This window comes from Oncorhynchus nerka, linkage group LG9a (genome assembly GCF_034236695.1).
Source record: "Oncorhynchus nerka isolate Pitt River linkage group LG9a, Oner_Uvic_2.0, whole genome shotgun sequence".
In the NCBI taxonomy this organism is placed as follows: Eukaryota; Metazoa; Chordata; class Actinopteri; order Salmoniformes; family Salmonidae; genus Oncorhynchus; species Oncorhynchus nerka.
This window is the reverse complement of record NC_088404.1, coordinates 27,319,588-27,334,367: the sequence shown is the minus strand read 5'-3', so window position 1 is coordinate 27,334,367 and position 14,780 is coordinate 27,319,588.

Sequence of the window (14,780 nt, the reverse complement as noted above, 5' to 3'; positions counted from 1 at the left end):
GAGGCCTGTACTCTGGAGTGGGATTGATTTGGAGGGTCCGTCATGGTGTCACAGCATCATCGGACTGAGCTTATTGCAGGCAATCTCAACGCTGTGCTCTACAGGGAAGATATCCTCCTCCCTCATGTGGTACCCTTCCTGCAGGCTCATCCTGACATGACCCTCCAGCATGACAATGCCACCAGCCATACTGCTCGTTCTGTGTGTGATTTCCTGCAAGACAGGAATGCCATGGCCAATGAAGAGCCCAAATCTAAATCCCTTTGAGCATGCCTGGGACCTGTTGGATCGGAGGGTGAGGCCTAGGGCCATTCCCCCCCGAAATGTCCGGGAACTTGCAGGTGCCTTGGTGGAAGAGTGGGGTAACAACTCACAGCAAGAACTGGCAAATCTGGTGCAGTCCATGAGAAGATGCACTGCAGTACTTAATGTAGCTGGTGGCCACACCTGATACTGACTGTTACTTTTTTAACCCCGTCCCCCTTTGTTCAGGGACACATTATTCAATTTCTGTCGTACTTGTTCAGTTGAATCTGGCTATGTTCATACAAATATTGTTAATTTTGCTGAAAATATAGTTGACAGTAAGCGGATGTTTCTTTTTTTGCTGAGTTTACATACACACACACACACACTGAACAAAAATATAAATAACCATTTCAAAGATTTTACTGGAGTTACAGTTCATATAAGGACATTTAAAAAATACATTAGACCCTCATCTGGATTTCACATGACTGTGAATACAGATATGCATCTGTTTGTCACAGATACCTTAACAGTAGGGGGGCCTCCCAGGTGGCGCAGTGGTCCAAGGCATGCTGTGCCACCAGAGACTCTGGGTTCGAGCCCAGGCTCTGTCGCAGCCGGCCGCGACCGGGAGGTCCATGGGGCGACGCACAATTGGCCTAGCGTCGTCAAGGGTTAGGGAGGGTTTGGCCGGTAGGGATATCCTTGTCTCATCGCGCACTAGCGACTCCTGTAGCGGGCCGGGCGCAGTACGCGCTGACCAGGTGCATGGTGTTTCCTACGTCACATTGGTGCGGCTGGCTTCCGGGTTGGATCCGCGCTGTGTTAAGAAGAAGTGCGGCTTGGTTGGGTTGTGTTTCGGAGGACGCATGGCTCTCGACCTTAGTCTCTCCCGAGCCCGTACGGGAGTTGTAGCGATGAGACAAGATAGTAACTACTAACAATTGGATATCACGAAAAAGGGGTAAAAATTAATCAACAAAAAACAGCAGGGGGTGGGAGGTTGATGAGAAAAACAGCCAGTATCTGGTGTGACCATTTGCCTCATGCAGCGCAATACATCTCCTTTGCATAGTTGATTGTCTCTCTTCAATGGCTGTGCGAAGTTGCTGAATATTGGTACGAACTGGGACATTCAGCTTCCAGGAATAGTGTACAGATCCTTGTGAAATGGTGCCATGCATTACCATGCTGAAACATAAGGTGATGGTGGCAGACGAATGTCATGTCAATGGGCCTCAGGATCTCGTGGTATCTCTGCATTGAAATTGCCATCGATTAATCCATGAAGCGCACACTTCTCCAGTGGCCATCGAAGCTGAACATTTGCCCACTAAAGTCGATTATACCAGTCAAGTTTGGACACCTACTCATTGAAGCATTTTTCTTTATTGGCGGTATGCAACTCACCACTTTCTCCAATGAAAACATGAGGGCTAGCTAGCTTTAATATATCAGCTCAGTGGTATCAGTCCACCGCCGGTTACATTGAAAACGTGCTCACTGCAGCTGCTAATTTAGCAGTTTTGAGAATATCGGAAGTTAGTTCATGAGATGAGCACATAAGAGATAGACAGAGGACTCATCATTGTATCTGCTGTTGAGAGAGAAATAGTAACGCGTATTTTGTAGGTACTAATTTCGTTCGGTTCGTTGGACAAAGCCTATGGGGGTCTGTGGCAAACACAGGCATAGATCTTATACCTTCGTTCCATGAGAAAATCAGCTAAAGTCACTTTTTGTGAATTTTGAAAAATTGTTATAAAAAAGGAGCATAAAGGCTTCATAATTAATAAAGGCTATTTTAACTGGCTGCTATTATCTTTATAGAACAAAACATAAGATATCCTAAGCCTGTGTTAACCTCAGACTTAATTTTTGGGAGGCAGGTAGTCTCGTGGTTAGAGCGTTGGGCCAGTAACCAAAAGGTTCCTAGATCGAATCCCTGAGCTGATGAGGTAAAAATCTGTTGTTCAGCCCCTGAACAAGGCAATTAAACCACTGTTCCTAGGCCGTCACTGTAAATAAGAATTTGTTCTTAACTGACTTGCCTAGTTAAATAAAGGTTAAATAAACAAATTCTGTGTTTATCCCAAAACCTTATTCTTTTCCCCCATTAATTCTTCACATAGGGATGGCTGAACGAACCAGAGGTTACTCATTTCTGGGTTTTAGGACTACAAGCTGGCAAGCTCTTTTATAGCATCTGTGACAGCATGGGCAGCGCCATTGAGACCATATCCATTTTGAAGTAGTCAATTTTCTTCTTCATGATGAGCTGATCCCTCCTAACAATCCGGTTGGACATCACTCCAACAGGGTCACCAGGAGGGATCTGTCAATGAAGTTGAAAGTCCCACCCAGTTGACTACATTAAAATGGTGGAACCCCTTAATGGTGTTTCCCATGCTAATGCCCTCGATCATTCTATGGAGGAGCTTCAACACGGATCTGGTAAAACACATTTAAAGAGGACCTTCTCCTAAAAAAAATTGAGCTAGCTAAAAAACAACTGATCAATTTTAAAACGTCCTATGTAGCATCAATACGAGTCAGAAACATGTATTTTGGTGTCAACATTGACTACAAAGTATAAATAGGCAAATTTCTGTCATGAAGTCAGTCTTGTCTAAAATGGAATTTGGAGCCTCAGTGCATCCTAACGAGTGAATTAGGTTGGGTTTGCTGGATGCACAGCCAGCTATAGTTTGCGTGTAGTGAAGTGCAGTTCACGAACAATTAGTTTTTTTTTTACGATTATTTTTTTACTGACTCGATAGTCATGAATTTTTAGCAACGTGTTAATTTTACCCAGATGTACACTACTCAATTTTGTCATTGATTTAGCTGTCCCAGACAAGTTTGAGGTCGGAGACAAAATCCCCATGCCGTTGCCTACTCGGGGGATGCGGCCTCCACCGACGCTCGTTTAATCTGAGCGTCACTGACTGAACGAATCCTCACTATCAGTAGCTGCAATTTAGCAGTATGCCCAGACCTTGTTTTGAGAATGAAGGTCCCAGCTTAGAGAGAAGAAGCCTCATGAGGTATTGGTCGGTCACATGAATGAAACTACAAAATGGTAATGCTGAATTAAATATAGTCATATATAAGACGACTGCCCCATCAGAGCTTCTGACGTTCACTATGGTGCATTAAGTTTGTTGGAACCTTTCCAGCGCACACTGACAAATAATCATTTATTTCAAATCAAATTTATTTATAAAGCCCATTTTACATCAGCTGATATCTCAAAGTGCTGTACAGAAACCCAGCCTGAAACCCCCAAACAGCAGGCAATGCAGGTGTAGAAGCACGGTGGCTAGGAAAAACTCCCTAGAAAGGCCAGAACCTAGGAAGAAACCTAGAGAGGAACCTGGCTATGAGGGGTGGCCAGTCCTCTTCTGGCTGTGCCGGGTGGAGATTATAACAGAACATGGCCAAGATGTTCAAATGTTCATAGATGACCAGAAGGGTCAAATAATAATAATCACAGTGGTTTTCGAGGGTGCAAAAAGAACAGTTGAAACTGGAGCAGCAGCACGGCCAGGTGAACTGGGGACAGCAAGGAGTCATCAGGCCAGGTAGTCCTGAGGCATGGTCCTAGGGCTCAGGTCCTCTGAGACAGAAAGAAAGAAAGAGAGAATTAGAGAGAGCAAACTTAAATTCACACAGGACACCGGATAAGACAGGATAAATACTCCAGATATAACAGACTGACCCTAGCCCCCTGACACAAACTAATGCAGCATAAATACTGGAGGCTGAGACAGGAGGGGTCGGGAGACACTGTGGCCCATCCGACGATACCCCCGGACAGGGCCAAACAGGCAGGATATAACCCCACCCACTTTGCCAAAGCACAGCCCCCACACCACTAGAGGGATATCTCCAACCACCAACTTACCATCCTGAGACCAGGCCGAGTATAGCCCACAAAGATCTCTGCCACGGCACAACCCAAGGGGGGTGCCAACCCAGACTGGAAGATCACGTCAGTGACTCAACCCACTCAAGTGACGCACCCCTCCTATAGACGGCATGGAAGAGCACCAGTAAGCCAGTGACTCAGCCCCTGTAATAGGGTTAGAAGCAGAGAATCCCAGTGGAGAGAGGGGAACCGGCCAGGTAGAGACAGCAAGGGTGGTTCGTTGCTCCAGTGCCTTTCCGTTCACCTTCACACTCCTGGGCCAGACTACACTCAATCATAGGACCTGCTGAAGAGATGAGTCTTCAATAAAGACTTAAAGGTTGAGACCGAGTCTGCGTTTCTCACATGGGTAGGCAGACCATTCCATAAAAATGGTGCTATATAGTTGAAAGCCCTCCCTCCAGCTGTTTACTTAGTAATTCTAGGGACAGTTAGGAGGCCTGCGTCTTGTGACCGTAGCGTACGTGTAGGTATGAGAGAGAATAAAGTTCTCTCTGGTATGTACGGCAGGATCGAATCGGAAAGATACAGTGGGGCAAAAAGTATTTAGTCAGCCACCAATTGTGCAAGTTATCCCACTTAAAAAGATGAGAGAGGCCTGTAATTTTCATCATAGGTACACTACAACTATGACAGACAAAATGAGAGAAAAAAAATCACATTGTAGGATTTTTAATGAATGATGGAGGTCAAATGTTTTCTGTAAGTCTTCACAAGGTTTTCACACACTGTTGCTGGTATTTTGGCCCATTCCTCCATGCAGATCTCCTCTGGAGCAGTGATGTTTTGGGGCTGTTGCTGGGCAACACGGACTTTCAACTCCCTCCAAAGATTTTCTATGGGGTTGAGATCTGGAGACTGGCCACTCCAGGACCTTGAAATGCTTCTTACAAAGCCACTCCTTCGTTGCCCAGGCGGTGTGTTTGGGAGGTTTTCACTCAAAATCTCACGATACATGGCCCCATTCATTCTTTCCTTTACATGGATCAGTCGTCCTGGTCCCTTTGCAGAAAAACAGCCCCAAAGCATGATGTTTCCACCCCCATGCTTCACAGTAGGTATGGTGTTCTTTGGATGCAACTCAGCATTCTTTGTCCTCCAAACACGACGAGTTGAGTTTTTACCAAAAAGTTATATTTTGGTTTCATCTGACCATATGACATTCTCCCAATCTTCTTCTGGATCATCCAAATGCTCTCTAGCAAACTTCAGACGGGCCTGGACATGTACTGGCTTAAGCAGGGGGACACGTCTGGCACTGCAGGATTTGAGTCCCTGGCGGCGTAGTGTGTTACTGATGGTAGGCTTTGTTACTTTGGTCCCAGCTCTCTGCAGGTCATTCACTAGGTCCCCCCGTGTGGTTCTGGGATTTTTGCTCACCATTCTTGTGATCTTTTTGACCCCACGGGGTGAGATCTTGCGTGGAGCCCCAGATCGAGGGATGATTATCAGTGGTCTTGTATGTCTTCCATTTCCTAATAATTGCTCCCACAGCTGATTTCTTCAAACCAAGCTGCTTACCTATTGCAGATTCAGTCTTCCCCAGCCTGGTGCAGGTCTACAATTTTGTTTCTGGTGTCCTTTGACATCCTTTGACAGCTCTTTGGTCTTGGCCATAGTGGAGTTTGGAGTGTGACTGTTTGAGGTTGTGGACAGGTGTCTTTTACACTGATAACAAGTTCAAACAGGTGCCATTAATACAGGTAATGAGTGGAGGACAGAGGAGCCTCTTAAATAAGAAGTTACAGGTCTGTGAGAGCCAGAAATCTTGCTTGTTTGTAGGTGACCAAATACTTATTTTCCACCATAATTTGCAAATAAATTCATTAAAAAGCCTACAATGTGATTTTCTGGATTTTTTCTCTCTCATTTTGTCTGTTATAGTTGAAGTGTACCTATGATGAAAATTACAGGCCTCTCATCTTTTTAAGTGGGAGAACTTGCACAATTGGTGGCTGACTAAATACTTTTTTTCCCCCACTGTAGGTAGGCGCAAGCCCATGTAATGCCTTGTAGGATAGCAGTGAAACCTTGAAATCAGCCCTTGCCTTAACAGGAAGCCAGAGAGGCTAGCACTAGAATAATATGATCAAATTTTCTGGTTCTAGTCAAGATTCATGGATTAATTTTTCTGCATCATTTTTGGACAGAAAGTTTCAGATTTTTGCAATGTTACGTAGATGGAAAAAAGCTGTTCTTTAAACAGTTTTGATATGTTTGTCAAAAGCTAGATCAGTGTCCAGAGTAACGCTGAGGTCCTTCACAGTTTTATTTGAGAAGACTGTACAAACATCAAGATTAATTGTCAGATTCAACAGAAGATCTCTTTGTTTCTTTGGACCAAGAACCAGCATCTGTCACGACTTCCGCCGAATTGGCTCCCCTGCCTGTTCGGGCGGTGCTCGGCGGTCGTCGTCACCGGCCTACTAGCCGCCACCGATCCCTTTTTCGTTGTCTGTTTGTTTTGTCTTATTAGTTTCACCTGTATCCTGTTGTATGTGCTTAAATGGGCTTCCTTATTTAAAGTACGTGTACCCACCCTTGTTTTGTGAGGGATTGTATTTTTGTTACGTGTGTACGTGTTCTGGACCTGGCACCCTGTGTTTTGGGTGGTCCACATTATTGTCCGCGCCCTGTGTTGTGGGCTTGTTATTTTGTGCCGCATTAAAGTCCACCTTTTCCCTGTGGAACTCTCTGCGCCTGACTCCTCCCTCACCCATCTAGTCCCGCGTGACAGCATCTCTGTTTTCCCAGAGTTTAAAAGTAGAACATTTGCAGCCATCCAGTTCCTTATGTCTGAAACACAGTCTTCCAGCGAGGGCAATTTTGGGGCTTCACCATATTTCATCGAAATGTACAGCGGTGTGTCATCCGCATAGCAGTGATAGTTAACATTATGTTTCCAAATTATATCACCAAGAGGTAAAATATTTAGTGAAAACAATAGTGGTCCTAAAACAGAACCTTGAGGAACACCGAAATATACAGTTGATTTGTCAGAGGACAAACCATCCACAGAGACAAACTGATTGAAAGCAGGTCAAACTTGTCTGTGGAGACCAATTTGGGTTTCCAATCTCTCCAAAAGAATGTGGTGATCGATGGTATCAAAAGCAGCACTAAGATCTAGGAGCACGAGGACAGATGCAGAGCCTCGGTCTGACGTCATTAAAAGGTAATTTACCACATTTACAAGTGCAGTCTCAGTGCTATGATAGGGTCTAAAACCAGACTGAAGCGTTTCGTATACATTGTTTGTCTTCAGGAAGGCAGTGAGTTGCTGCGCAACAGCTTTTTCAAAGATTTTTTGAGAGGAATGGGAGATTCGATATAGGCCGATGTTTTTTAAAATATTTTCTGGGTCAAGGTTCGGCTTTTTCAAGAGAGGCTTTATTACTGCCACTTTTAGTGAGTTTGGTACACATCCGGTGGATAGAGAGCTGTTTATTATGTTCAACATAGGAGGGCCAAGCACAGGAAGCAGCTCTTTCAGTAGTTTAGTTGGAATAGGGTCCAGTATGCAGCTTGAAGGTTTAGAGGCCATTATTATTTTCCTCATTGTGTCAAGAGATATAGTACTGAAACACTTGTCTCCCTTGATCCTAGGTCCTGGCAGAGTTGTGTAGACTCAAGACAACTGAGCTTTGGAGGAATACTGTCATGCCCTGACCTTAGAGAACCTTTTTATGTCTCTGTTTGGTCAGGGTGTGATTTGGGTGGGCATTCTATGTGTTGTATTTCTTTGTGTTTGAGTGTGGTTCCCAATCAGAGGCAGCTGTCTATCGTTTTCTCTGATTGGGAATCATACTTACGTAGCCTTTTTTCCCACCTATGTTGTGGGATCTTGTTCTTGTTTGGTTGCGGTTGAGCCCTACAAGGCTGTACGTTTAGTTGGTTTTCTTGTTCTTGTTTTTCCTGGTTAGCATTAAAGAATATGATTAACCGGCCCCACTCTGCATCTTGGTCTCATTCCACCAACGACGATTGTTACAAATACGCAGATTTAAAGAGTCCGTAAATTGCTTTCTAATGATCATGATCTTTTCCTCAAAGAAGTTCATGAATATTTCACTGCTGAAGTGAAAGCCATCCTCTCTTGGGGAATGCTGCTTTTTAGTTAGCTTTGCGACAGTATCAAAAATACATTTTGGATTGTTCTTATTTTCCTCAATTAAGTTGGAAAAATAGGATGATCGAGCAGCAGTAAGGGCTCTTCGATACTGCACGGTACTGTCTTTCCAAGCAGCCTCTCTGAGCAGCCTCTGAGTTAGTGATTGCTGTTTAGCAGTCTGATTGCCTTGAGATAGAAGCTGTTTTTTAGTCTCTCGGTCCCAGCTTTGATGCATCGGGGACATCGGGTGCTGTAAGTGTCATGGAGGGCAGGAAGGTGAGTCCCCGGTGATGCGTTGTGCAGACCGCACCACCCTCTGGAGAGCCTTGCGGTTGAGGGCGGTGCATTTGCCATACCAGGCTGTGATACAGCCCGTCAAGATGCTCTCGATTGTGCATCTGTAAAGGTTTGTCAGAGTGTTGGGTGACAAGCCAAATTTCTTCAGCTTCCTGATAATGAAGAGGCACTGTTGCGCCTTCTTCACCACACTGTCTGTGTGGGTGGACCATTTCAGTTTGTCTGTGATGTGTATGCCGAGGACCTTAAAACTTTCCCTTCTCAACTGCTGTCACTTCGATGTGGATATTGGGGTGCTCCCTCTGCTGTTTCCTGAAGTCCACGATCATCTCCTTTGTTTTGTTGACTTTGAGTGACAGGTTGTTTTCCTGACACCACACTCCCAGTGCCCTCACCTCCCTGTAGGATGTCTCATTGTTGTTGGTATTCAAGCCCACTACAGTTGTGTCGTCTGCAAACTTGATGATTGAGTTGGAGGTGTGCATGGCTACGCAGTCGTTGGAGGAATAGGGAGTACAGGAGGGGGCTGAGCACGCACCCTTGTGGGGCCCCAGTGTTGAGGGTCAGCAAAGTGGAGATGTTGTTTCCTACCTTCACCACCTGGGGGCGGCCCGTCAAAGTCCAGGACCCAATTGCACAGGGCGGGGATAAGACGCAGTCCTTGTTAGTGGGCTGCGACGGTGGCACTGTATTATCCTCAAAGCGGGCAAAGAAGGTGTTTAGTTTGTCTGTAAGCGTGTCGTCGGTGTCCGTGACGTGGCTGGTTTTCTTTTTGTAGTCTGGGAGTTCCTGTAGACCCTGCCACATACGTCTCGTGTCTGAGCCATTGAATTGCAACTCTACTTTGTCCCTGTACCGGCATTTCGCTTGTTTGATTGCCTTGTGGAGGGAATAACTACACTGTTTATATTCCCTGACCTCTTCCCATGGTTACATGTGTTGGTTTGCTCTTTCAGTTTTGTGTGATTGCCGCCATCCATCCACGGTTTCTGGTTAGGATAGGTTTTAATTGTCACAGTGGGTACAACATCTCCAATGCACTTCTTTATAAACTCACTCACCAAGGCAGCGTATAGATCGATATTGTTATCTGAGTCTGCGTGATCAAAACAATCTTGAAGCATGGATTCCAATTGGTCAGACCAGCGTTGAATGGTTCTAGTCACTGATACATCCTGTTTGAGTTTCTGCCTATAAGATGGTAGGAGCAAGATGGCGTCGCGGTCGGATTTGCCGACCAATGCCATCCTCCTTTCTCTCATGTTGCCGAAACAGTCTATGATTGTCATACAGTACACACTTTTAGTTTTTGTTGTCCTAGGCTACCTGGCAAAAATGCTTGCTCACTAGCAGGGCCTAAATTTAACATCCGCCAAAATGCGGGTGTTAATTTCACTCGCATTTGTAAACACAAATGGTCAAGTATGATCACATTTCTAGCAAAATGAATGCTGCAGTAGCTGTTTTCAAAGTATTTCTGCCGTTTTGTTTTATAGCTGGTAAATGAATAGCACAAAGTGAAAGAACTGCAAAGCCTACTATAGCCTATCCCACCTTGCGCTGAATGAAATATACATTTTTAGAAGCGTGGTGCACAGGTATAAAAGTTGGTCTAATTTACTTGAAACTAAAGTCTACTGAAGTGAAACTTTGTCCATGTGTTTTTTTGCAATTTATATTGTTTGGTTCGCAAGCTAGGTTGAAAAACAATGTTTGACTTTCAACTGACTAGCGGCTACTAGTCAGACTCAACCTCACAGGCAAAAACATTATTTCAGTCGTCTTACCACGATAACCTCTAGCCCTTAAAGGGGCAGGTGAACAATTGTCTCATCTGTGATCTTTTGGATAAAATGTCACAAAAAATGTCTTAAACAATTTAACACATTACTTCATACCTGTAATACGTTTATTGTTTTAGAAATATTACAAAGCATGTTCATCCGTTTTAGCTGGTAAAAAAAAGGTATGTTTTACGCCGTGCTCGCTCGTCTAACTTCCTTTCATGGGCAAAGATTAGCCAGCTAGTTAATCTAGCCTATTACTTCTAGCTACATATTGAACTTCCAACCTCTCAGGCCAGAGGCATAATGTATGAATCAGTGGAGGCTCCTCTAAGGAGGAAGGGGAGGACCATCCTCCTCAGTGAATTTCATCAAATGAAAATTGTAAAACATTAAAAAAGTTATCCGTTTTAGATAAAACTATACTAAATACAGTGCATTCGGAAAGTATTCAGACCCCTTGACTTTTTCCACATTTTGTTACATTATAGCCCTATTCTAAAATTGATCAAATTATTTCCCCCCCCCCCCCCCTCATCAATCTACACACAATACCCCATAATGACAAAGTGAAAACAGGTTTTTAGACATTTTTGCAAATCTATAAAAAAATATATATTTAAAAAAAATACCTGTACAAGTATTCAGACCCTTTACTCAGTACTTTGTTGAAGCACCGATCGCAGCCTTCTGTCTTCTTGGGTATACTAAGGCCATGCTTGTTTAAAAAAAAATGTGACCTCCCTCATCTATCTTCAGAGCTCGTGTTGCTAGGTGACCTAAACCGGGATATGCTTAACACCCCGGCCATCCTACAATCTAAGCTTGATGCTATCAATCTCACACAAATTATCAATGAACCTACCAGGTACAACCCCAAATCCGTAAACACGGGCACTGTCATCGATATCATCCTAACCAACTCACCCTCCAAATACACCTCTGCTGTTGTCAACCAAGATCTCAGGGATCACTGCCTCATTGCCTGCATCCGTAATGGGTCTGCAGTCAAACGACCACCCCTCATCACTGTCAAACGCTTCCTAAAACACTTCAGCGAGCAGGCCTTTCTAATCGACCTGGCCGGGGTATCCTGGAATGATATTGACCTCATCCCATAAGTAGAGGATGCCTGGTTATTCCTTAAAAGTGCCTTCCTCACCATCTTAAATAAGTATGCTTTATTTTAAAAAAATGAACCAGGAACAGATATAGCCCCTGGTTCACACCGGACCTGTCTGCCCTTGACCAGCACAAAAACATCCTGTGGCATACTGCATTAGTATCGAATAGCCCCAGTGATATGCAACTTTTCAGGGAAGTTAGGAACCAATATACACAGGCAGTTAGGAAAGCTAAGGCTAGCTTTTTCAAACAGAAATTTGCACCCTGTAGCACAAACTCAAAAAACTTCTGGGACACTAAAGTCCATGGAGAATAAGAGCACCTCCTCCCAGTTGCCCTCTGCACTGAGGCTAGGAAACACTGTCACCACCTATAAATCCACTATAATTGAGAATTTCAATAAGCATTTTTCTACGGCTGGCCATGCTTTCCACCTGGCTACCCCTACCCCAGTCGACTGCTCGGCACCCACCACAGCAACTCGCCCAAGCCTCCACCATTTCTCCTGCACCCAAATCCAGATAGCTGATGTTCTAAAAGAGCTGCAAAATCTGGACCCCTACAAATCAGCCGGGCTAGACAATCTGGACCCTCTCTTTCTAAAATGGTGCCAAAATTGTTGCAGCCCCTATTACTAGCCTGTTCAAACTCTCTTTCGTGTCGTCTGATATTCCCAAAGATTGGAAAGCAGCTGCGGTCATCCCCCTCTTCAAAAGGGGAGACACTCTAGACCCAAACTGCTACAGACCTATATCTATCCTACCCTACCTTTCTAAGGTCTTCGAAAGCCAAGTTAACAAACAGATTCCCGACCATTTCGTATCCCACCGTACCTTCTCCGCTATGCAATCCGGATCAGAGCTGGTCATGGGTGCACCTCAGCCACGTTCAAGGTCCTAAACAATATCATAACCGCCATCGATAAGAGACATTACTGTGCAGCCGTATTCATTGACCTGGCCAAGGCTTTCGACTCCGCCAATCACCACATTCTTATCGGCAGACTAAACAGCCTTGGTTTCTCAAATGACTGCCTCGCCTGGTTCACCAACTACTTCTCTGATAGAGTTCAGTGTGTCAAATCAGAGGGCTTGTTGTCCGGACCTCTGGCAGTCTCTATGGGGGTGCCACAGGGTTCAATTCTCGGGCCGACTCTCTTCTCTGTATACATCAATGATGTCGCTCTTGCTGCTGGTGATTCTCTGATCCACCTCTACGCAGATGGTTGGATCAGGACCGTTGTTAATTTAGGAAAGTGACCATTTTAGCTAGCCACCGGAGAACAACACAACAATTAAAGTTTTCTTCTGTCAATGATGTTTAGCGTGATGTGATTGGTCGGAAGCCAAATCAAAACTGTCTTCCCTTGACATTTATTTTTGGTGCGCCAGGACCATTCACAGTTGAGCTCACACAGTTCAGCTCAATGCTGATTTGCTATTATTCTCTAAAAAAAAATGTATCAAGGGAGGCCAAATGCTTGCTGGCTTCCCTTGCATTCAATGCTATGGGGGGCAACAATATCATGCTCTTTTTGACCAAACAGCATCAAATAGATGGGCTACTGTTTCGCTTGGATGCTTTCTACAGTGAGATACATACAGGGATTGAAGGGAAATTATGAAACACAGAGAGATGAAAGATAAATTATTTTATATATTTTTATTTTTTTTGTAAATGTTTTGGGGAAGCCTTACTTCCCTTGGAATCCATGAATACACACCACTGCCTAGCAGCCAGTGGAGCAGGGGGAGATGATGGCAAATTGAAAGCGTCCATTTTTCTGCATGTTATTGGAGAGGATGCATTTGAAATTTAGAAGAGGCAAACTTGACATTGACTGTGCTCATGGCTAAATTTGAAGAGTACTTTGTACCAAGCCAGAACATCACGTTTGAGAGAGTTACAAGTTTTTCTCTCATAATCAGAAACAGGGAGTCAGTTTTGACCAATACTTGGCTGAGTTCATCACACTGAGCAAAATGTGTGAATTTGAAAATATGAAAGAAAGACTCACTAGTGAAAGACAGGATAGTCTGTGGCATACCATTGATAATGGATAAAGCATTGAACATGTATAGAGAAGCTGAAACCACCTGAGCACAAGCTAAGGAGCTGCATAGGGATGAGACTGCAGTGCATGCAGTAAAAAGAGAGGAGCAACAGACAACACTGTACAAAACAAAAACAAGTAAAAGAGAAACATCTAAACACTACAGCTGTGTTCGAATACACATACTGTATACTACACACTTAATGAGTATATACTACATACTATTAGTTCATTTTAGTATACTATAAAACGGAACAGTATCCTTTCAGTCAAAGGTACTAGTTCTTTGCTGGTCTACCGAAAGTTGATGCTGTTGCTATGCAACCTCTTGCTAGCTAGCATAACAAATTACTACTTAGATATTTTATGCTATGTTTTTTTATTTAATTTAACCTTTATTTAATTAGGCAAGTCATTTAAGAACAAATTCTTATTTACAATGACGGCCTACCAAAAGGCAAAAGGCCTCCTGCAGGGACGGGAGCAACACAACATGGTAGCAGCGCCAAAACATGGTACAAGCATTATTGGGCACAGTCAACAGCACAAAGGGCAAGAAAGTAGAGACAACAATACATCTCACAAAGCAGCGACAACTGTCAGTGAAAGTGTCCATGATTGAGTCTTTGAATGAAAAGATTGAGATGTCGTTCGTAAGGACAGCGTAGCAAATAAATTGTCAGCAACATAACGTGTAAGGTAACTTATTTGAAAAGTAATTACTTTATTACATTGCTCAATTAATTAGTTGGCATAATTAGTTAAAGCAATGCATTTGTATCTGCTAACATTGGACTTCGGCTGCATATTTTCCGCCATTTTCTTAAAATCAATGTGAAGCCACGCCCATTTCCGGAAGAATTGCATTATGGGCCCTAAGGTACAGAAATCGTGTCCTGTTTGTATACTTCATATTTTGGCAAATTTAGTACGACATCCGGAAATTTTTGGCATACTAACTACCGTAATTGCTGGACTATTAAGCGCACCTGAATATAAACCGCACCAACTGATTTAAAAAAAAAAAAATGTATTTTGTACATAAATACGCCGCACATGTCTATAAGCCGCAGGTGCCTACCGGTACATTGAAACAAATTAACTTTACACAGCCTTTAAACGAAACACGGCTTGTAACAAAAATAAATAGGCTTTAACGAAATACGGCTTGTAATAAAAATAAATAGGCTTTAACGAAACACGGCTTGTAACAAAAATTAAACAGTAGCC